The 25,593-nt window shown below is 36.8% G+C and overlaps 1 protein-coding gene across 3 annotated transcripts in view; it reads left to right on the forward strand.

Moving 5' to 3' along the window:
• CORIN (corin, serine peptidase) overlaps window positions 1–25,593 on the forward strand; it is a 285,216-nt gene that overhangs the window by 66,042 nt on the left and 193,581 nt on the right. The gene's annotated exons all lie outside the window — the stretch shown is intronic.

Genomic DNA, 25,593 nt, shown 5'->3' on the forward strand with positions numbered 1-25,593 from the left:
AAAGATTTCTGGGCAAGACTTCCAAACTTTCTCCAAAATGAATCCTGTAGTCCTCCACAGTGACATCTGCCCCCAAAGGTAATATGCCTATAATACATTATTACAGCAAACAAGAGTTAAGAGTTAAATTGCCATGTCAAAAAGCTTTTGGTTCCTCTTCAGGAACAACAGCCTCATACATTTGATCCATGTAGAGAAAAAAAAAGCATACTGATAACAGCATTACAAAAACAGTCCTGATCATATCCAAGGACAAAAATGATCTTTTAAAAGCCAAATATGCAAGTAAAAGTTTAATTTCAAAGTGTGTAATGTAATTTACTCCATGATTCTGAAAGCAAATTGGCACTCTGTATATTCTTTTGCCTGAATCGCTCAATTTGCTATCTCATGTTTCTAGTCTTTGTACAACTGTGTTGAGAGCAAGAAACCCATTAGCAGGAACCTGTTTGCTGTTACTTGTGCCTTTGGAGAATATGCCTTTTCACTTACTTGTAGTTGAAATGAATATGGTAATGACTTTTCCAAGCCAAAGGCTTTGCATCAATTTACATGTGATGCAAACCATTCCTTGTCTCTTAGTGTTAACATATTTTATTCTTTTTTGCTGCTGTGCATCATTAATTCTTATAGGTGATGTTTAACTGGTAAAACTTACAGTACTTGTTTGTGATTATTTTAATTGGTGTAAACTCATTCTGACACCAGTGTACCCTTACAAGCTTTGTGAGACATTTCAATTTCTGAGAGGCTATGTTAATACTGGGAATCACCATTGGCTCTTAAACAGCTATTTTTGGGTGCCAAGCTCTGAGGTTTGGCTCTGTAGACTATAATGGTGGATCAGATAGAAATCCTGTCCTCAAGTAGCCAATTGTCTAGTAACTGCCTTGAGACATGAATATTTTATTTATAACGTGAGAAATTCATAAGGGAGGTTAAGAGAACAAAGAAGACATAATTCATTTCAACTGTTAATTCTTTAAAAGACAAGATTGCTAATTCATACCACTTTTTTCTATAATAAATCTTTCTTCTAAACATCATCACGTTTCATTTACAGTTATAAAAGTTTTTATTTTGAAGGTCTGTCATGGATTTTTCCATTTTTAATCAGATTATACTGTTTCATTCTTAGATTCAAAAACTTATTCATAATATAATTCTTAGGTACATTGAACAAAATCTTTTGTTTTCAGTTTTATGGATGGCCCACTATGCTTTTACAGGTACTAATGATAATTTTGCCTGCTAAGTCGCTTCAGTCGTGTCTGACTCTGTGCGACCCCATGGATGGCAGCTCACCAGACTCCCCGGTCCACGGGATTCTCCAGGCAAGAATACTGGAGTGGGTTGTCATTTCTTTCTCCAAAATGAGAATTTTATCGTCTCAGAAAATGGAGGATCTGGAATTCTATAATTCTCTCCTTGAAATTCGGAGAAGGCAATGGCAACCCACTCCAGTACTTTTGCCTGGAGAATCCCAGGGACAGCGGAGGCTGGTAGGCTGCCATCTATGGGGTTGCACAGAGTCGGACACGACTGAAGCGACTTAGCAGCAGCAGCTCCTTGAAATTACTTTCCAATTCTTCCATTATTTATTAAAGGCAGAGAGTTAGTTTCTTCTGTAGTTATATGTTCATAGATACGCACTAGACAAAGGCTTCTAGGATACACATTTCAGAAGACTGATGATGATCAGTATTATGGTTATTAAGCCACAGACCATGTTACCATATTATGTGTCCTTGAAAGTCAACAAAAATGGAAAATATAATATGGGAGGGTTGGTTATGGGAGGGAAAAGAAGACCTTAAATCAAAAGTCTTTGCTTGTTCTAGAGTTTGAGGGTTTGCCAAGTGGTCATATTGTAGATGACCATAAGAGGCAGTGAGACAGGTGAGGCAGTGAGACATGGGGACACCATCAGTATTCAGTAGGGACCTGTCAACCCTTCCTTATCTATTATTCCTCTTTTTTGGAATGGGAATGCCCCCCCATGCCTGTCCTCCCTATGCCTCTCCCCCCATTTTGTTTTAGAATTACATAATTAGTCTAGTTTCACACATTGACAGCTGAAGAGGAATTTTGCCTGAGGATAAATCATATCTTTAGTCTCACCCATATTTAGATGATTTAGATGACATTTAGATGAGACTTTAGACTTCTGTGTGTGTGTATTTTCTCTTCCTTATGATTTTATTTTTATAAAAAAATTATTTTTTAATTGGAGGATAATTGCTTTACAATGTTGTCTTGGTTTCTACCATACATCAACATGAATCAGCCATAGGTATATATATGTTCCCTCCGTCTTGAATCTCCTTGTCACCTCCCACCCCAACCCATCCCTCTAGGTTATCACAGAGCACCAGGTTGAGTTTTCTGTGTTATACAGCAACTTCCCATTAGTTATCTATTTTACATATGGTAATGTATATATTTCAATGCTACTCTGTCAATTCATCCCATCCTCTCCTTCCCCTGCTGTGTCAATAGTCTGAGTAAATCTTCATGTCTGAGTAAGTCATAAGTCTCTATGTTTGAGTAAGACTTTAGGTTTTGATGCTGAAATCACTTAAGACTTTTGAGCTGTTGGAGTGAAGTGAATACATTCACTTGTGGGAAGGACAATGAGTTTTGGGGAGCCAGGGTTAGAATATTATCAATTGAATGTATGACAAACCTAAACAGTTTATTAAAAAAGCAGAGACATCACTTTGCTGACAAAGGTCTGTATAGTCAAAGCTATGGCTTTTCTAGTAGCCATGTACAGATGTGAGAGTTGGACCATAACAAAGGCTGAGCACTGAAGAATTAATGCTTTTGAATTGTGGTGCTGGAGAAGACTCTTGAGAGTCCTTTGGACTGCAAGGAGATCAAACAGGTCAATCCTAAAGGAAATCAATCCTGAATATTCATTGGAAGGACTGATGCTGAAGCTCTAATACTTTGGCCACTTGATGTGATGAGCCAACTTATTGGAAAAGATCCTGATGCTTGGAAAGAAAGAAGAGGGTGACAGAGGATGAGATAGTTGAATGGTATCACCGACTCAATGGGCATGAGTTTGAGCAAACTCCAGGAGATAATGAAGGACAGAGAGGCCTAGTGTGCTGCAGTTCATGGAGTCTCAAAGAGTTGGACATGACTTAGTGACTGAACAACAACATTCCTCCAATATTTCATATATTGAGGCCCTGGCCCCTGATATACTTCTGATCATTTGTATGTCTTCCCTGGAAAAATGTTTATTCAGGTCCTCTGCCTATTTTGAAATTGGATTATTAAAGATTTTTGGGGGCTGAGTTGGATGAGTTCTTTATGTATTTTGATTATTAATCCCTTTACCAGATATATGATTTGCAAATATGTTCTCCTATTCCATTCATTATCTTTTCAAACTTTTTAGTTTGATGTAGTTCCATTTGTTTTTTTTAGCTGTTGTTGCCTGTATTTTGGCATCTTATCAAAAAAATCCTTGCCAGCACCAATGTCAAGAAGCTTTTTTCATGTTTTTTCTGAGATGTTTCATGGTTTCAGGTTTTACATTTACATCTTTAATCCATTTCAAGATTCCATTAGGTAATCTTATTATTATATTGGGGTTGTTATTTTGAAACAATTGCTTGCACATTTTAGGAGAAAACAAATAAGTATTTATATTCATGATTTTAGGAACCAGCATTTTCAACATAAAAGAGGTATAAATATAAAAACAAATTAAAAGCCTGTAACCTTAATTTTGAGTTGTTAATATTAGTATAAATTCAGTATTTTTTTTCCTCCTTTAAAAATATATACTAGATTATCTCAGTTCACCACAAAAAGCCTTTAAGAAGTGGCAGCCCATGAACAACGAACACATCTGATAGCTAGTTCTTGAAGAATTGTATTTTTTTCCAAAAATTAATATTTATTAACCAAATGTTACTAAAGTGTTTTTTTTTTAATATTTATATCTTATGTTCAACATTCAGTCTTACAATGAAAAGTCATTTTGACATTTTTTAAACTATTGAACTTACTAACTTGGTTTATATTTTGATGTTCATGATTCTGATGTCAGTGAAATTATGGTTGCCCTTTTCATATGCAAACTAACTTACCCCTTCATTTCAGGAAAAAAATTATAACATCTTTCAAGTCTTTTCTCTTCCACTTTTGGGTTCTTGAAGTCAGAACATTTTTTTTGTTGAATTGCTATCTTCCTTATGTTTATCTTCTTAATTATGCTCATAATGATTATCATTAGTTTCTTTAATTTTTACATACTATTTCTAAATATTCTTAATATTAAATCAATTTTTTGGTATTACAGTCTTATTTTCTTTTATTCCAGTCTTTTTTTCTTGTGTCTTTAAGTTCCTGTTTTGATAAACTCATTTTGTTATTGCTTTCTTATAACACATATCAGTTTTTAAAGGTCTGTGTTTTTTGTTTTTGAATTGTTTTCTTTCCTTTGGAGTTTTAATCAGTCTTTTGTTTTTCTTCCCCCTCTTCCTCTTAATCCATCCTATGTTGGAAAAATGTGCAATCGTTAAAAATAATGTTGTGGAAGTATACATACTGATATGTAGAAATGTCAAGACTTATTAGTAAATAAGCAGGCTGTTAAATAGTATGTACATTGAATATGTACAATGAATTGTAATGTTAAATATATTCATGTTAAATATATATGATATATAGTTTGAAAGAAAAAGACTAGTAAAATAAGTCAAATTTTAATAAGTCAAGTATTGTAGTATATATCCTATATGAAAACCCTATTAAGTAGATACTATTAATACCCCCACGTTACAGTAAAGAAATGAATGTTGAGAGAGTTTAAATATCATCTCTAAAGATAGTAAGGAAGCTGGCAGATGTATTTAGGTTATTTGACTTCAGTAATTATATATATCTAAATTTTTACTTTGGTAATTTCTGAGTCATAGTACTATAGGTAATTTCTTTTTAAGAAAAAAACTATTTTAATTTGGCTACACCAGGTCTTAGTTGTGGTGTGCAGGGTCCTTAGTTGTGGCATGTGGGATCTAGTTCTCTGACCAGGGATCAAGCCTAGGCCCCCTACACTGGGAGCAAGAAGTCTTAGCCACTGAACCACCAGGAAGCCCCTATTGTTAACTTTTTATATTTTTCTTTGCACTGCCCTGTATTTCCCATATCTTTCACCTTTCACAAGCACTTATGGCCTTAAAATAAAAGAAATATCTACTAAAGACTCTAAACAATAGTATGTACTAACTAAATAGTGATATCACCATAAGTCTTTTAAAATAAATTTCTACTTCTGCTTACCTCATTTCGCAGCTAAATTACATAGATAGTTTTGCATATGTTATTTAATATAAAATCTTAATTGGTTTATATAGCATATGGAAATTTAAAATTCTGAAGTCAGATAATTAATAATATGATTTAAGTTGTATCATTTTCTCTCTTAGTTCCTTTGTGCATCCAAAGTATAGGGTTTCTTTCTTTTTGTTTTTTTTCAAATTTGAAAATTTGGAGAATACTTTTATTTTTCTCTATTGTTGAGCAAGTAAGGCAGTAAGCCCTAGATTTCTGGTTTCTACAGGAACAAATACTGTAGCCAATGGTGCTCAACTTCCAAAATTTTGAGGCAATTTAAAGAAATCTTTAAATGAAGAAGGCTCTTATACTCTTTTCCAATATTATAAGAGATTTCAAATATACATAATGTAATAATCACCATAACTTCTTACATCCTGCTATTAATAACTTCTTTCTGGGTACTTTTCTTTCTGCTACTTCTTTCTGGGTCTCTCCTTAATTAAATATGCTCCTTGGAAGTTATTTCAGTGGAATCTTTCTAGTTTTTGTCTAAAATTACCTTTATTTAACCCTCAATATTATGGTTTAGGTACAGAATTCTAGATCAACATTTTTTTTCACCCATCAACTTAAAAAATTTTATTTTACATTTTTCTGTACTCTTGTGATGCCATTGGAAGCTTTAATGCAAATTTAATTTTTATCTCCTTATAGGAAACTTACATTTTGTCTTTGGATGCTTTAAAGTTTTTTTTTTTTTTTTTTTTTGCATTTTCTGGTTGCACTAAAGGGGATATATTGTAGATTTCTTTTTTTAAATTGAAGTATAGTTAATTTATAATGTTGTGTTAGTTTCAGGTGTACAGCAAAGTGATTCAGTTCTGTCTCTGTCTCTCCGTCTGCTTCCCTTGTCTCTATAATATATATATATATATTCTTTTCCATTTTGAGTTGTTGTTGTTGTTCAGTCACCCAGTCGTGTTTGACTGTTAGTGACCCCATGGACTGCAGCATGCCAGGCCTCCCTGTCCCTCACCATCTCCTGGAGTTTACCCAGGTTCATGTTCATTGCATCAGTGATGCTGTCCAGCTGTCTCATCCTCTGACGCCCTCTTCTTCTGCTCTCAATCTTTCCCAGCATCAGGGACTTTTGAAATTAGTCATTTGTTCACATCAGACGACCAAACTACAGGAGCTTCAGCTTCTAGGTTATTAGATAACCTATGAGCTATTAGATATTAAATAGTTCCCTGTGCTCTACAGTAAATCCTTGTTGTTTATTTGCTTTATAGATAGCAGTGTGTATATGTTAATCCCAAACTTCTAATTTATCTCTCTTTCCTCTATCGCAACTGTCCCTTTTGATAATCATACATTTATTTTTTGTGCCTGTGAGTCTCTTTTTATTTTTATAAATAAGTTCATTTATATCACTTTTTAAGATTCCATGTGTAAGTGATATCATATATTATTAAAATTTGGATTTCTTTGACTTACTTCACTTAATATGATAAGCTCTAGGTCTATCCATATTGCTTCAAGTGGCATTATTTCATTCTTTTTAGTGGCTGAATAATATTCTGTTGTATATATACCACATCTTCTTTTATTGTTCAACTGTCAATGGACACTTAGGTTGTTTCCATGTCTTGGTATTGTAAATAGCTGTACTATGAACACTGGGGTACAGTTATCTTTTTGAATTAGAGTTTTCTCTGGGTATATGCCCAGGAGTTGGTTTGCTGAATCATATGGCAACTCATCTTTGTCAATAGTTTTTTAAGGAACCTCCATGCTGTTGTATATGTGACTTCACCAATTTACATTCCCATCAACAGCATACAAGGGTTCCCTTTTCTTCATGCTCTCTCCAGTGTTTATTATTGTATATTTCTTTTTGTATGTCTTGTTTACAAGGTGTGCTTCTTGAACCTGAAGATTCAAGTCTTCAGTTTGGGAGTGTTCTCAGCTATTAACCCTGTGACTGTATCGTCACTCCTGATTTTTCTATTCTCTCTTTCTGGAACTCTAATTACTCTTATGTAGGACATTCTCATCCATCCTCTATAAATCTTTGTGCTGAATTTTTTTTGTATTTTCTCAGATTTATTTTTAATTCTCAAGTTCTCTCTTCAGCAGTATCTAATATTCTATTTTAATCCATTCACTGAGTTTTTAATTTTTTTTTAATTAAAGGATAATTGCTTTACAGAATTTCATTGTTTTCTATAAAACCTCAACATGAATCAGCCATAGGTATACATATGTCCCCTCCCTCTAGAATATCCCTCCCATATACCTCCCCATCCCACCCCTCTAGGGTGATACAGAGTCCCTGTCTAAGTTTCCTGAGACACACATCAAATTCCCATTGGCTATCTATTTTACATATGGTAATGTAAGTTTCCATGTTACTATCTCCATACATCTCACCACCCCCCGTGTCCGTAAGTCTGTTCTCTATGTCTGTTTCTCCATTGCTGCCTTGCAAATAAATTCTTTGGTACCATCTTTCTAGATTCCATATATATGTGTTAGTATATGATATTTATCTTTCTCTTTCTGAATTACTTCACTTTGTATGATAGACTCTAGGTTCATCCACCTCATTAGAATTGACTCAAATGCATTCCTTTTTATGGCTGAGTGATATTCCCTTGTGTATATGTACTACAACTTCTTTATCCATTCATCTGTCAATGGACATCTAGGTTGCTTCCATGTTCTAGCTATTGTAAAGACTTCTGCAATGAACATTGGGGTACATGTGTCTTTTTCAATTTTGGTTTCCTCAGGGTATATGCATAGGAGTGGGAATGCTGGGTCATATGGTGGTTTTATTCCTAGTGTTTTAAGGAATCTCCATACCATCTCCCATAGTGGCTATATCACTTTACATTCTCACCAACAGTGCAAGAGCATTCCTTTTTCTCCACACCTTCTCCAGCATTTATTGTTTGTAGACTTTTTGATGATGGCCATTCTGACCAGTGTGAGGTGATATCTCATTGTAGTTTTGATCTGCATTTCTTTAATAATGAGCAATATTGAGCATCTTTTCATGTGTGTGTTAGCCATCTGTGTGTCTTCTTTTGAGAAATGTCTTTTGAGGTCTTTTTCCCACTTTTTGATTGGGTTATTTGTTTTCCTGGTATTGAGTCATATGTGCTGCTTGTCAGCAGAGTTCAGTTTAGTTACTCAGTCGTGTCCGACTCTTTGCGACTCCGTGAACCGCAGGATGCCAGGCCTCCCTGTCCATCACCAACTCCCGGAGTTTACCCAAACTCATGTCCATTGGGTTGGTGATGCATTCCAACCATCTTATCCTCTGTCATTCCCTTCTCCTCCTGCCCTAAATCTTTCCCAGCATCAGGGTCTTTTCAAATGAGTCAGCTCTTCGCATCAGGTGGCCAAAATATTGGAGTTTCGGCTTCAACATCAGTTCTTCCAAAGAACACGCAGGACTGATCTCCTTTAGGATGGACTGGTTGGATCTCCTTGCTGTCCAAGGGACTCTCAAGAGTCTTCTCCAACACCACAGTTCAAAACCATCAATTCTTCAGTGCTCAGCTTTCTTTATAGCCCAACTCTCACATGCATACATGACTACTGGAAAAACCATAGCCTTGACTAAATGGACCTTTGTTGGCAAAGTAATGTCTCTGCTTTTTAATACGCTATCTAGGTTGGTCATAACTTTCCTTCCAAGGAGTAAGTGTCTTTTAATATCATGGCTGCAATTACCATCTGCAGTGATTTTGGAGCCCAGATAAATAAAGTCTGACACTATTTCCACTGATTCCCCATCTATTTGCCATGAAGTGAGAGCCTCTTGTTAAAAGTGCAAGAGCAGAGTGAAGAAGTTGGCTTAAAGCTCAACGTTCAGAAAACTAAGATCATGGCATCTGGTCCTATCACTTCATGAGAAATAGATGGGGAAACAGTAGAAACAGTGTCAGACTTTATTTTTGGGGGCTCCAAAATCACTGCTGATGGTGACTGCAGCCATAAAATTAAAAGATGCTTACTCCTTGGAAGGAAGGTTATGACCAACCTAGATAGCATATTTAAAAGCAGAGACATTACTCTGCCAACAAATGTCTGTCTAGTCAAGGCTATGGTTTTTCCAGTGGTCATGTATGGATGTGAGAGTTGGACTATAAAGAAAGCTGAGCACCAAAGAATTGATGCTTTTGAACTGTGGTGTTGGAGAAGACTCTTGAGAGTCCCTTGGACTGCAAGGAGATCCAACCAGTCCATCCTAAAGGAGATCAGTCCTGGTTGTTCATTGGAAGGACTGATGTTGAAGCTGAAACTCCAATATTTTGGCCACCTCATGCGAAGAGTTGATTCATTGGAAAAGACCCTAATGCTGGGAAGGATTGGGGGCAGGAGGAGAAGGGGACAACAGAGGATAAGATGGTTGGATGGCATCACCGACTCGATGGACATGAGTTTGGGTAAACTCCGGGAGTTGGTGATGGACAGGGAGGCCTGGTGTGCTGTGATTCATGGGGTCTCAAAGAGTCGGACACGACTGAGTGACTGAACTGAACCGAACTGAACTGATGGGATCAGATGCCATGATCTTAGTTTTCTGAATGTTGAGCTTTAAGCCAACTTTTTCACTCTCTTCTTTCGCTTTCGTCAAGAGGCTCTTTAGTTCTTCTTCACTTTCTGCCATAAGGGTGGTGTCATCTGCATATCTGAGGTTATTGATATTTCTCCTGGCAATCTTGATTCCAGCTTGTGTTTCTTCCAGCCCAGCATTTCTCATGATGTACTCTGCGTATAAGTTAAATAAGCAGGGTGACAATGTACAGCCTTGACGTAGTCCTTTTCTTATCTGGAACCAGTCTGTTGTTCCATGTCCAATTCTAACTGCTGCTTCCTGACCTGCATACAGGTTTCTCAAGAGGCATATTTTGGAAATTAATCCTTTGTCAGTTGTTTCATTTGCTATTATTTTCTCCCATTCTGAGGGTTGTCTTTTTACCTTGTTTATAGTTTTCTCTGCTGTGCAGAAGCTTTTAAGTTTACTCAGGTCCCACTTGTTTATGTTTATTTTTATTTCCATTGCTCTTGGAAGTGGGTCATATGGATATTGCTTTGATTTATGTCATTGAATGTTCTGCCTATGTTTTCCTCTAAGAGTTTTATAGTTTCTGGTCTTACATTTAGGTCTTTAATACATTTTGAGTTTATCTTTTTGTATGGTGTTAGGAAGTGTTCTAATTTCATTCTTTTACATGTAGCTGTCCAGTTTTCCCAGCACTACTATTGAAGAGGCTGTCTTTTCCCCATTGTATATTCTTGCCTCCTTCGTCAAAAATTAGGTACCAATAGGTTCATCAGTTTATTTTTGGGCTTTCTATCTTGTTTCCATTGGTCTATACTTCTGTTTTTGCACCAGTACCATACTGTCTTGATGACTGTAGCTTTGTAGTATGATCTGAAGTCAGGAAGATTGATTCCTCCAGCTCCAGTCTTTCTCAAGACTGCTTTGGCTATTTGGGGTCATTTGTGTTTCCATATGAATTGAGTTCACTGAGTTTTAAATTATAATATCCACCTTTGCACAGTGGCAGTTTCATAGCTAAGGACGTTTATCTGAGATGTGATTATTGCTAATTAAGTTATAATATTCATACATACTTTTTATTTCTAGAGATTCTATTTGGTTTCTTTTTCAATCTTCCAGATCTTTATTTATAATCTGTCATTCTTTTCAAATGGTTTCAATTACTACATTTTTGTCTTTAGTTGTTTTATTCATTCTTGCTTAATAGCCTCTCTCAGATTGTTCAATTGTCTGAAGTTCTCCACTTTAGTTATTGTTGCTGGTTGTGACTAATGACTTAACACTTCTTTCCTCGAGTGAATTGTTTTCTGTTTATTTTATGACTTTGGATTATAAACTTTTTGGATTCAGGGCATGTTACTTAGGACAATTATGTGTTTGGTTTGGCTAGTCATCCCAAGTTATCACTGTCCCAGGGCCAATTTTTATGCTAATTTTTGGCTTGGGGGATTCTTGGATCACACATGTAAATTCAAATCCATGGGAGTTCCAGAGTTGTAGTAAGAAGAGCCCAAAGAAAGGTTTTTGTTTCAAACCAGATTCTAGGCAGTCAGACAATCTCCCTGATCATATGGCTGAGCTAGTTGAAAGTGAAAGTTGCTCAGTTGTGTCCGACTCTTTGTGACCCCTTGGACTAGACAGTCCGTGGAATTCTCCAGGCAAGATTACTGGAGTGGGTAGCCTTTCCCTTCTCCAGAGGATCTTCCCAACCCAGGGATGGAACCCAGGTCTCCTGCATTGCAGGTGGATTCTCTACCAGCTGAACCACCAGGGAAGCCCAAGAATAGTGGAGTGGGTAGCCTATCCCTTCTCCAGCAAATCTTCACTACCCAGGAGTCAAACTGGGGTCTCCAGCATTGTAGTCAGATTCTTTACCAGCTGAGCTACCAGGGAAGCCCTAAATTTTGTGGTTAATGGCATCTGTTATGCATGTGTGCTAAGTCACTTCAGTCATGTCTGACTCTTTGTGACCCCATGAACTGTAACCTACCAGGCTCCTCTGTCCATGGGATTCTCCAGGCAGGAATATTGAAATGGGTTGCCCTGCCCTTCTTCAGGGGATCTTCCCAACCCAGGGATCGAACCGCATCTCTTACATTACATTACCACATCTCCTGCATTGACAGGTGGGTTCTTTACCACTAGTGCCACCTGAGAGTTCTTGCTTTTTGTGGGAGTCTCGATTCCTATTTGTACTTCCTATGGACTCAAAGCCTCAGCTCTTTGTTGAGATTGATGACTTCCTCCAAGACAGGATCATTACAGTATCTGCTCATGAAATGTTCACCCATATGCTCTTCATTCCTGTGATGTCCTACTCACTGCTCTTGTTTTTGGTTTACCCTTGCATTCCTGGGTGTTCATTGGAAGATCTGATGTTGAAGCTGAAATTCCAATACTTTGGCCACCTCATGCGAAGGGTTGACTCATTGGAAAAGACCCTAATGCTGGGAAGGATTGGGTGCGGGAGGAGAAGGGGACGACAGAGGATGAGATGGTTGGATGGCATAACCAACTCGATGGACATGGGTTTGGGTAGACTCCAGGAGCTGGTGACGGACAGAGAGGCCTGGCGTGCTGCAATTCATGGGGTCGCAAAGAGTCGGACACGACTAAGCGACTGAACTGAACTTGCATTCCTGCAATCTTGAGATGTCCTTTTCTTTATGGAGCATTCAGTTGTTTACATAAAAATGTTTATTTTATTTTATCAAATATTTCTAAAGGTTTATAATGGGTGGGCTATCAGATTACTTAGTCAACCATATTTAAGAATCTTTTCTTCAAAAAAATAATTTTATACAGAAATTTTTAATCACATACAAAAGTAGAGAGACTAGTACATGAATGCACATATGCCCTCTTTTACTTTATCAACATTTTATTACTTTTCTCAGGATCTTTTGTAAAGCATTTTTTTTCTCACATGATTTGTAGTAGAGTTTAAACTTGCTTCCACTGTTGAAAGTTAGGCTGTTCTCTGTATTGTTTGCACAGAGAATTTTGATATTAATCAGTTTGTAATTAAAACATTCTACTTCATAGTTTTAGGAAATCACCTGGGGAAACCAAAGTTTTTATAAAGCAGTATGTTAAACTACATTAAATATTTCCTCATTATTAAAATTCATATTCAACAATTTTCCAATTATTAGAAACAAAATTGATTTCAACATTCTCCTCTTGTGCTGGGTATTTCTTGCCTTCCACAGCATCCTTCAGATCTCTACCTCTTTAGGTTCACATTATATCTGCCCCATTTGAAGCTGGGGCAGCCTTATCACTTTGATTCGGTTTCTTGGCTATTCCAACTTTGTACGTTCATTCCCGTGTTTAAACCTCCTGTGTTTATCTTCTTTGGCTTAATTATCCCAGAACCTCCTATTCTAGGTATTTTCATATCCATCCTAACATGAAAAAGGCAGGGAGTGGAGAGGTTTCAGAATTTACATTTTTCAAGGCCAGATTTATCACACGGTCGTATTTTTTGTCATTAACAAATGTTTTCATGTTATCTACTATAGTTGGTAACACTTAGGAAAAAGCTAGTCCACAGTTTCTTGCTTGTATCTTATTGATAGAGAAGACTTTAATGTCCAACAAATGTCTTCAGCTTTAATCTGACAAATTCCTCTAATTTATCCATAGTAGAGATATAATATAGTCATTAATATTTTCTTGACAAACTATGTATCAAGGAAGCAAAATGACTGTTTTGTAATGGATTGGCCTTGCTGTGTACACTACAATTTAGAAGCAGGTGTGTGTGGATATGTGTGTGTGTGCTGAATCGTGTCTGACTCTTTGCGACTTCATGGACTGTAGCTCGCCAGGCTCTCCTCTGTCCATGGAATTTTCCAGGCAAGAATACTGGAGAGGGTTACCATTTCCTTTTCCAGGTTAGAAGCAGATATAGGGCAGGAAACTTTCCCACACAGCAGTTGGAACGCTGACATTCTATCATGATTTCTATCCTAGCTATCCTTGGGAAAGAAGGGGCTACTTATAAGGGCAGGGCATGAGCTCCTCACCAGTCCTGAGTATGACCAGTTTCTCTGGAGAAATGTGTCGCTGTGCAAGCTGGAGTTGAAATGCAATGAGCAGACACCTGGTTTCTCAGGAAGAGGCACTGCTTTTGTGCAATGTTTGAATATGTATACAAACCCAGGGGTGCTTGTGTGTTTTATTATCTCTGCCTCTGACACCTTAAAGTCATATACAAAGACAGAAGCCCTCAGACTGAATTTGAGGCCCCAACACTCTTAAACTGATCATCTTTAGTTCTTACCAGAAGTTACAGAGAGATCCTGAGACTGGTGCTCAAATATCCCTACATGCAGAGCTATTGAGAGTCTTGGAGGGAGGACTCCTCCTCTGATCATTGACCAGCTTCCTCAGCATGCTAACCTGTGTCGTTGCACAGAGCCCTGAGCATAAAAGGATTCTATACTCTGTTTAATTGTTCTGCTGTTGCCTTGGTGAATTTATTAGCAATAATAAAAATATAAATATGAATGATATAAATAAAATAATACAAAAATAATTTTTGACCAAGGGCCCCCACATTTTCGTTTTATCCTGGGTGTGCCCAAATTATGCAGCCTGTTCTGCTTCTGGGTTTTTACTGTGATGAGACCAACTTCATTCTCATATTTGCCTTTGAACTAAGCACGGTGCCTGACAGTACCATGAGCTGATTGTCATTGGCCAGTCAGAACCCACACCTGGAGCTGGTGGGTAGGGAAAGGCCTCCCAGACTTCATGGCTGCTATTCAGTTAGAGATGGGGAGCTGATGCCGAGGCTGTAACTGACAAGAAACGTTCCACTCCTCCCTTTGTCTTTTTGTTGAGAGGTTGCCTATGTTTTACTTTACTTTCTAATATTGCATTGCCTTGTAATAAGATAAAAGGTATATTTATGAAAAAGAAATAGTATGTTATATGCATTCCAATAATAATACTAGAAAATTTTTAAAAATATTTCCTTTTGAGCATGTAGGAAAAACTACCTTACCATCTTATTCTCTGTAAAATCTTCATTTGTAAGTTCATAGAATAAGAAGGGTAAATATCAGCTCAACTCGAGGTCGACTTGTTATAGATTTTCAGTTTAGAGAATTCTGTGTTAAAAATGGTTATCTGAGCAAACATTTTATAAATCTATTAAGAACCACAATACCTAGCTGGTATAATCCAAACTTTAGTATGCAGGTTTGCTCTGTCATTTTTTCTTCTGTTACTTAAGTTTTGACTGCCACTAAACCTGAAATAAGATGCCCAATAAAACTACACAAGGCTGGGTGATCCACTGAAATCTATTGCCTTTGTGAACAGTGAAGTTTAAAACTAACCACAAGTGAGGCAATGATTTTACATTAAACCCTGACCTCGATGAACATCATGTGCCACTAAGTTATTTCTTATACTCTCATTATTGTAGAATCTATATGTACTATTCTTGGTATTAGAAAACAAATAATTTTCATATGTATTAAAGAACAGTTTGGCTGAATAAATAAAATGTGGTCTAATTTCAAGTTCTTATTTTTAAATTCACAGCCCCAAGCCCAGTGCCTTTATTTAACAGAGACTTAATAAATGTTTTCTTAATGAATAACTAATGTTTTTAAGCAGTGAGTATTTTTTAAATAACACCTAGCATTGTTTTATTTTGAAAGTAAGCAAAACCAATTTTGTGAGTCACAAATGAGACAATAATAGCAAACACTTATAGTTTATTGTATATATTGTATAAATATCATTTAATCCTCCCAGTAACTCCATAACATAGATAATTTTATCTCCATTTTATAGATGAGGAAACCTATAAACAGAAGTTTAGCTTGTCAAAGGCCACATAAATCTAGACAAATAAAGAGGAATTTGAATCAGACTGTGGAACCACCATACCAAGAATAGAGAAGGTGTTTTACAAACTTGAAAGCACCATATAAATTTGAACTACTGTTATTATTCAATCATTCATAACCCTCAGATAGATAATTATATGGTGACAAAATCTAGTTCTTTTAATGAAAACTGACTGGCAGATGCAACAGCTGAAATGTCACATTTTACTTAGTTCTATAGAATAATTAATTTACAATAAAATATAGGCCTCTCACTGTGTTAGAGCATTTGAATTTCTTGAATAAAAGAGTTTCACCAAGTTATGAACATTCGGCTACCATTTAAACATCTTAGAATCAGATAGTATGGACGTGTGTATAAACGATAGGAGAGAATGATCTAGTTTTATACATATATATATATATTCATGCACACATAGATATACAGGTATATATGTATATATACACACATATATGTATATACACACACATATATATTATACTGAAAGCTTGAAGATTGGCAAAAAATTTCACCAAGTGGCTTGAAGTTGCTTTCAAAATGTTAAGTCTGGAATATTTGTAATTATACAAAGATTGTTAAACCCTAAACCTCGTAATTCTCCTGACAGGAGTAGCTAGCTCTTATTTCTGACAATTTACACAGTGTTACCCCTAGGTACTCACATGTTCTGTGCGTGTGTAAATTAGCAAGGCATTGGCTTCTCTCAGCCTTGATTATGTCTATAAAGACTTTTTACAAATGTCAAAAATGCGTAATTAAGAAAGTGTGCCTTACTTTTGACTCCTTGATTTTCTCTTACGAGAAACAAAATATTTAATATGTTCAGATTCACAGATGTTTCGAGTTAGTTAGGAAGCTGGGATCTTCATGGAGAGGCCCTGTCAGTAACTTTCTGTTCCTTCTTATCCTACTGTAACCCCCTTGCAGGTCTTCCAAGGAACGTGATATCCTCTCAAATAGGTTTGTCCCAGAAATCATTCTGACAAAATGTTACTTTTCATGTGAGCTATCTAGACTAGAGAATGTCCTTCATTATTCCACTCTGCTGATGTAGTCCTGACCTGGGCTGACTTCATGGTACAGCCAGGAATAAACACTAGGTGTTCCCAATCCAATTCTTCCCTTGGTGAGATAGAGTCAGTCAGTTCAGTTGCTCAGTTGTGTCTGACTCTTTGCGACCCCTTGGACTGTAGCATGCCAGGCTTCCCTGTCCATCACCAACTCCTGGAGCTTGATCAAATTCATGTCCATAGAGTCGGTGATGCCATCCAACCATCTCATCCTCTGTTGTCCCCTTTTCCTCCTGTCTTCAATCTTTCCCAGCATCAGGGTCTTTCAAATGAGTCAGTTCTTTGCATCAGGTGAATATTGGAGTTTCAGCTTCAGCATCAGTCCTTCCAGTGAATATTCAGTACTGATTTCCTTTAGGATGGACTGGTTGGATCTCCTTGCAATCCAAGGGACTCTCAAGAGTCTTCTCCAACACCACAGTTCAAAAGCATCAATTCTTATGCGTTCAGCTTTCTTTACAGTCCAACTCTCACATCCATACACGACTACTGGAAAAACCATAGCTTTGACTAGACGGACATTTATCAGCCAAGTAATGTCTCTGCTTTTTAATATGCTGTCTAGGTTGGTCATAGCGTTTCTTCAAAAGAGCACGTGTTTTAATTTCATGGCTTCAGTCACCATCTGCAGTGATTTTGGAGCCCCAAACCCTAAAGTCTGTCACTGTTTCCATTGTTTCCCCATCTATTTGCCATGAAGTGGTGGGACCAGATTCCATGATCTTAGTTTTTTGAATGTTGAGTTTTAAGCCAACTTTTTCACTCTCCTCTTTCACTTTCTTCAAGAGGCTCTTTAGCTCCTCTTCACTTTCTGCCATAAGGGTTGTGTCATCTATGTATCTGAGGTTATTGATATTTCTCCTGGCAATCTTGATTCCAGCTTGTGCTTCATCCAGCCTAGCATTTCGCATGATGTACTCTGCATACGAGTTATATAAGCAGGGTGCCAATATACAGCTTTGACGTACTCCTTTCCCAATTTGTAACCAGTCTGTTGTTCCATGTCCAGTTCTAACTGTTGCTTCTTGATCTACATACAGATTTCTCAGCCTTATAGATAAATGTATCCATTATCCCCCAAACTCCTCCTTAAGCTCTCATCCAGGCTGCCACATAACGTTAAGCAGAGTTCCCTGTTCTATACAGTAGGAACTTGTTGGTTTTATCCATTTTAAATATAGCAGACTGTGAAAGTGAAGTGTTACTCAGTTGTGTCCAACTCTTTGTGACCCCTTGAATTGTAGCCTGCCAGGCTCCTCTCTCCATGGAATTCTCCAGGCAAGAATACTGGAGTGGGTTGCCATTCCCTTCTCCAGGGTATCTTCCTGACCCATGGATCAAACCTGGGTCTTTTGCATTACAGGCAGATTTTTCACCACATGAGGTACCAGGGGACATGTCATTAAAAAGAATGAAATAATGCCATTTGCAGCAACATGGATGGACCTAGAGATTGTCATGCTGAGTGAAGTAAGCCAGACAGAAAAGGAGAAATATGACATCCCTTATATGCGGAATCTAAAAAGAAATTGCTGTGCCTTTGCTGTGGCTTCTTACCCCCACAGAACAACTGAGCTTGTATGATTAATCTAGTGGAGAGAAGGGAGTTGCTTTCCTTTGATGCTTCTATTTGATGGCTATGAATCTTTAGTAAATATGAAATGATGACAGCTTAAGTATTATAGTAGGAACAATGAAGACAGGCGAGCCTGTCTTCAATGAGCCCGAATATAATTTATTGAAAATAAAAAGACTGATCTGAATTTGAGAATACATATTTGTGCTGCTTGAATATTTGATTCTGGTATATTTCTTAAGGAAGGAGTTCACTTTCAAAACTAACTTTCCTTGGTCCCTTCCTAATAAGTAAGGATTTATTGTGATATTAGTCTCTCTATTAAGGCACATCTGCTGCTTTGGTTCTTGCTGAGTATTAGTACTATGACTATGTGTATCAATGCCAGGCAGTAAAGTGTCTATTGTCTGTCTCCCCTGACTAGACTAAAAGCTCCACAAGGGCAGGGATTTTGTTTTGCATCATGTCATTTGCTCTGTGAGGTACCCTAGTGGTTCAGACGATAAAGAATCGCCTGCAGTGAAGGAGACTTGGGTCCAGTCCCTGGGTCGGGAAGATCCCCTGGAGAAGGGAATGGCTACCCACTCCAGTATTTTTGCCTGGAGAATCCCACAGACAGAGGAGCTTGGCAGGCTACAGCCCATGGTGTCAGAGTCGGCCATGACTGAGTGACTAAGTACACACACATGCACACTTGCTCTGCACCTCAAGCAGTGCCTGACACAGAGAAGGAGTCAATAAATATCTGTTGAATGAATAGTGAAAAGGAGCCCACCTGCCTCCATGGATCTCACAGGGCCCCAACCAATGTGTTAGAAATTCCGGGGAGGAAATATCTTCAACTTTAATGTTTGGATTATGGGCACAACTGTTGATGGAAAGAGACTTGGACTTGGTTATGATGACTTGAGTTGAATTTTAGCTTTGGCATTTATTAGCTGTGTGAATCTTTAATTTTTTTTAACTTAAATTTGTTTATTGAAGTGTAGTTGATTTACAGTGTTGTATTAGGTTCAGATATATAGCAAAGTGATTCAGTTATATGTGTGTGTATATATATATATATTTTCAGATTCTCTTCCATTATAGGTTATTATAAGATATTGAATGTAGTTCCCTGTGCCATACAGGTGGTCCTTCTTATTTATTTTATGTATAGTAGTGTGTATATGTTAATCCCAAACTCCTAATTTATCCCCCCCACCCCCCGCTTTCCCCTTTGGTGACTGTACGTTTTTTTCTATGTGAGTCTATTTCTGTTTTGTAAATATTATTTGTATCATTTCTTTAGATTCCACATATAAGTGATATCATATAATATTTGTCTTTCTCTGTCTGACGTACTTCACTTAGTATGATAATCTCTAGGTCCATCCATGTTGCTGCAAATGGCATCATTCTTTTTTATTCAGTTAGTTAGTTGCTCATTCGTGTCAGACTCTTTGCAACTCCATGGACTGTATCCCGCCAGGCTCCTCTGTCCATCAGATTCTCCAGGCAAGAATACAGGAGTGGATAGCCATTCCCTTATCCAGGGGATCTTCTTGACCCAGGGATCAAACCTGGGTCTCCTGCACTGCAGGCAGATTCTTTACCATCTGAGCCACCAGGGAAGGTCTATTCTTTTTTATGACTGAGTAATATTCCACTGTTTACATTACTACATCTTTATTCATTCCTCTGTTGATGGATATTTAGGTTTAGTGTTGTGAATCTTATGGGAAAATTACTCAAATCTTGTTTCCTCAGCTGTGAAACAGAGTAACTTGCAAGGAGGGCAAAGTATACATGAAAGGGCAGAGAACAATGCTACAGTTTTTCAGTAAATAGTGGAGATAAAAATATGCAGATAAAAGTGGCATATGTAACCATAAAAAGCTAGAATTTAAACTACAGTGGTAGAAATAAGAATTATCATCTGGGAAAACAGCAACAAAATTAATGACAGACTGGATGAAAGGAATGATAAAGGAAAACATGTGAAGAGGACCAATGCTGCCATGACTTTCTTACCAAATCACTATAGAAGGCTGTGTACAGAGAACTTGCCTTTACAGTCCTGTCAAATTCTCAAGATCTGGAAGTTAGACAAACAAATGTTGAAGCATCCACAAGGAAGTCTTGTGAAGAAAATTCACAAGTTAAAATAAGTCAGTATGTTAGGGCAAACCAACCCAAGCTCTGATAAAATATTACCTTCTGATACAATGGAATCCTTATCAGTAGCCCTTCAATTAAGTGTGAAATCATACATAGGAAGTCAGAAAGGTTACTGAGGTTTCTTGTTAGCTTATGTCTACAAAAGGTTATCTTTTTGTCCAGAAAAGATAGCAAAGTACTTTAGAAAGTTGACATTTTATTATTTTTAATTTAATAAGCTTTTTCCTGTCAAATAACCCTATTATGTGATAATCATTATGGTTTAGATACTATTTTGCTTTTATTTAAAAATGATCTTTATTTGGTCTTAAGGGATATTTTAAAAGAATCCATTGTTGAAATAAACTCTGTGCAAGAATTTTCTTAAGTTAATTTTGCATTAAAAATAATCGTATAAGTAAGAATTTTTAGCTCCACATTACCTAATCCCAAAAGTAGAAAACACAGAATTTATCCTAATTCCCAAATGAGCATAAGGAAAACTCTTAAAACAGACTCATCTTTCTTTCCTCATTCCAGTATCGAGAAGTTTTAGCAACGTGATATGAGTTGAGAAAGCCCCAGTTTTATCTAGAAACTATTGAGTCAGATTAAGAAAACAAAAAATCAATATCTTCTCCAATACAAGCAGCATTTTATTTTTCATATTTAATTTTTTTTCCTCAAATTGGGACCTGTGTTTTAATCAGTTCATACTTTGATAATTTGTTATTAAATCATGCCGTATTAGCAATGCTGTTTTAGAATTTAGGAACTAATTACAATAAATATTTCTGGTTCACCAGAAATACATTGCATTAAGAAATAATTTTGCTCTTAAAATCTGTTTCTAACGTTTCCTCCTCAAGTTCCCCAACTTAAAGTAACTATTATTTAAAAGACACATTTAATTGAATAATGATGTATATAGGAACACTATTGTTACTTATATCTGTTGTATTATTTTATCTCTTCTTACACAGCAACAACCTTGCCTTCTAATTTCTATTAGAAATTTTCAGTAGTAAATGCCCAGGGAAGAAAAACAAACATTCTCCTCTTTTCTCTACATTATGAAAATCAAGTTAGAGGAGCAGCAACAATAAATGAATCCATTTCCAAAAGTGCCCTTCCCTTTCCCCTCAGAGAAATGACTATGCATGGTGCCTATTATGTAGCTGGCTTATGCAAAATCATTTGCTCCTTGTGAAAATGTGCACAAATTCAAAACTAGAATTACATGTTTTAAAGGCAAGAACATTCTGAGGAAAAAAGAACATTTGACATACACGCTGAGGCAGAAGGGAGGATAGGAAATTTATACAATTTCCTGAATATAAAAGGCTTGAAATCAAGAGTCTTAAAAAGTAATTCCCTTTTATATTTTTTGGCTATTAGCAAATTCTCAGATGAGTGCTTTTCTGCCCAGATTCAAGTTTTTAGTCATTCTATGTCACGTGCAATTATGATTCTGTCTTTGTAGTAATTTTTTCCCTACCATTAGTAAGTACCCTGTTTTTACCATTTCTGTCAGGTATCTTTTGATCAGCAAATCAAGTTATTCTTTGCTAAGTCTCCCCTAGTCTTTCACGCTACATTGAGTTCTTGCTCTTTTGAATTCCTTTGGCATTTGCTGTGTTACTGACAGCTGTGGTATAGTGGGATGAATGCTGGCCTGAGAGATGGAGGACCTGTGTATCAGTCCCACCTCTGTTGCTGACTGTTGTTGTTCAGTTACTAAGTTGTGTCTGACTCTTTGTGACCCCGTGGACCTACAGCATGCCAGGCTTCCATGTGCTCCACTATCTCCCGGAGTATGCTCACATTCGCATCCATTGAGTCAATGATGCCGCTCAACCATCTCATCCTCTGTTACCCCCTTCTCCTCCTGCCCTCAATCTTTCCCAGCAACAGGGCCTTTCCCAATGAGTTGACTCTGCATCAGGCAGCCAAAATACTGGCACTTCAGCTTCTGGATCAGTTCTTCCAATGAGTATTCAGGATTGATTTCCTTTAGGATTAACTGGTTTGATCTCCTTGCAGTCCAAGGGACTCTCAAGAGTCTTATCTAACACCACAGTTCAAAAGTATCAATTCTTTGGCACTCAGCTTTCTTTATGATCCAGCTCTCACATCAAAAGGAAAAACCATAGCTTTGACTAGACGGACATCTGTTGGCAAAGTGATGTCTTTGCTTTTAAATATGCTGTCTAGGCTTGTCAAAACTTTCTTTCCGAGAAACAAACGCCTTTTAATTTCACGGCTGCAGTCACCATCCACAGTGACTTTGGAGCCCAAGAAAAGAAAATCTGTCACTGCTTCCACTTTTTCCCCTTCTATTTGCCATGAAATGATGGGGCTGGGTGCCATGATCTTCGTTTTTTGAATGTTGAGTTTTAAGCCAGCTATTTCACTCTCTTTCACCCTTAAGAGGCTCTTTAGTTACTGAGTGTCCTGCAAATCACTTTCTATCTCCCTAGCTACCTATTTGTCTATCTATCCTGTCCATCCATCTATCATATTTCCATCTACCTACATATCTATGAGGGCCTTAGTTTCTTCATTTATAACGAGAGATTATAATACTAATAGGATTACTTTGGAAAACTTTATAAAACCATTATATAAATATAAAACATTATTATTTTTGTCCATACCAATTATTTTGAGACATATGTTAAGGTTTCAGACTATTATTTATCATTTTTCTCTTTTCCCAAAGGAATTTGCTATTAGAAAAACTTTTCTTTTGTGCAGCTCACACTGTCATGAACATAATTGCTGCTGCTGCTGCTAAGTCACCTCAGTTGTGTCCGACTCTGTGCGACCCCATAGACGGCAGCCCACCAGGCTCCGCCGTCCCTGGGATTCTCCAGGCAAGAACACTGGAGTGGGTTGCCATTTCCTTCTCCATGAATGTAATAGAGCCAACCAAAATATGATTGTCCTCATTATCTTGTATTTTTTAAATGATCACTCAGTGTTCTGTATTTTCTTTGCCTCGGTGGGATAAATGAGCCTTTTGATGATCTCATCCAATATGGTTTATCATCAAGTGTATAAACACTAAAGCTGATGACTCCTAAAGCAAATAATATAATATAAAATGAAGGCTAACATGTGATATTATCTATGAATATAAATATAGACTTTGTGATATATCATCATATGCTTTTTGGCCTCTTTCTTTCATAGGCCCTTAGGAATTATCTTCTTTAAAAGCTGTTTTAACATTTTAACTGTTTTTAACATTTGTGTTAGCTTAAGGTAGCTCCAAATGGAAGTTACTCAGAAAACATAGATTTGAAGATCTAGAATTTCCACATAATAGCTGTGTACTCCTCGGCAGGTATCTTAGCTTTTCCAAAATTGGCTTCCTGTGTAATACAGAGATGATATCACTTTCCTGGGTTGTAGAAATGAGATTGTTTTGAATGAGGAGATCTGAGCACTTGTTTTGGTGCCTGGCACAAACTTGATTTGTAATTGGTTTTCTTGATACTGAATTTTTCATAAATTGTTTCATATTTTGGATGGACATAAATTTACTCTTACCTCTTGTAAGCAAGCTTTTCTGCTTGTAGCACAATGCATAGAATTGTGTCATTTTGAGTCCACTGTCTCTACCTTCTCTTGGCTTGTAATGCTCTCCTACACCAATGCATTTTAACTTCTCTCCTGAAAGACTTGAGTGACATATTTGTGAAACTTGCCCAGAACTCCCACCTCGGCACTCATGTGAAGCTGAATGCATGTTTATGCCTATTTGTGTTCTGTCTACATATTTCAGTTTGGGTTTTTCTTCCTTTCTGATTCCTTTATTTCCTGTTTTGCATTACGAGTTTTGATGAAGTCTAAAAAAATGCACCCTTCACTTTTTGGCCAATCGTGCAAATTTATAGCATGAAGGAGAAAAAAAAGCCATGGAAGTGATCCTTCTCAGGAGTGCCAATTTGGAGGAAAATAAGGTCAGAGTTTCTGAGCTGACCCTGAACTGTTGACATGGGCAGGACTGGAAACTCTTGATAATCATCTATTTTAAAAAACAGTATCATGGTATAAAAATTAGTTAGTTATTAGTAACTTTTATTTATTATAGACATCATTCTATATGATTAATAGTCTTCTAAAGCATCTTTCATGTAGCTGAGCATTTCTGTTGTTTTTTCCATAATATTTTAAACCAGTTCCCTTTGTTGAATGTTTAGGTGATTGTTATCTTTTAAAAAGTATTAACTGTACAGAGATGAAGATCCCTGTAGATAAATCCATGTGCACAACTGTGATTTTCTTATGATAAATTTTTAGAAATGCTACAGTGTCAAAGGATATGCATTTTTTAAATACATATTTTTTGATACATATTGCCCAGCCTAGCTGTGATCTAGAATAGTGATTGCCCTCTGGCTAGGTGAGAGTGTTTTTCTCCACACATTTTCCCAGTACACAGATGTTATCCCTCTGTGAATATTAGCAACTTGATTTTGTGATCACAACCATACTTCTTTTCCCTTTCTTTCCTGAAAACTTTGTTACACAATATTTAAAGAGTACACTTCATTTGTAGTTATTACAAAATATTGGCTATATTCCCTGTGTATACAATGTATCCTGTAGCCTATCTTACACCTAGTATTTTGTACCTCCCACTCTCTTACCCCTGTATTCCACTCGATTCCTACTGGTAACCACTAGTTTGTTCTCTGTGTCTGTGAGTCTGCTTCTTTTTGGTTATATTCACTAGTTTGTTGTATTTTTTAGATTCCACATGTCATGATATCATATAGCATTTGTCTTTCTCCGACTTATTTCACTTAGCAGAGTACCCTCCAAATCCATCCATGTTGTTGCAAATGGCAAAATTTCAAATTTCATTCTTTTTGATGATTCAGTAAATTTCAATTATATATATATATATATACACACACACACATATACATATACACACACACATTACATTTTTATCCATTCATATTGATGGACACTTAGGTTGCTTCCATATCTTGACAATTGTAAATAATACTGCTATGTACATGTATGTGTCTTATTGTACG

The sequence above is a fragment of the Giraffa tippelskirchi genome, chromosome 1 (genome assembly GCF_054371585.1).
Source record: "Giraffa tippelskirchi isolate mGirTip1 chromosome 1, T2T-mGirTip1v1.2.pri, whole genome shotgun sequence".
Taxonomy (NCBI): Eukaryota; Metazoa; Chordata; class Mammalia; order Artiodactyla; family Giraffidae; genus Giraffa; species Giraffa tippelskirchi.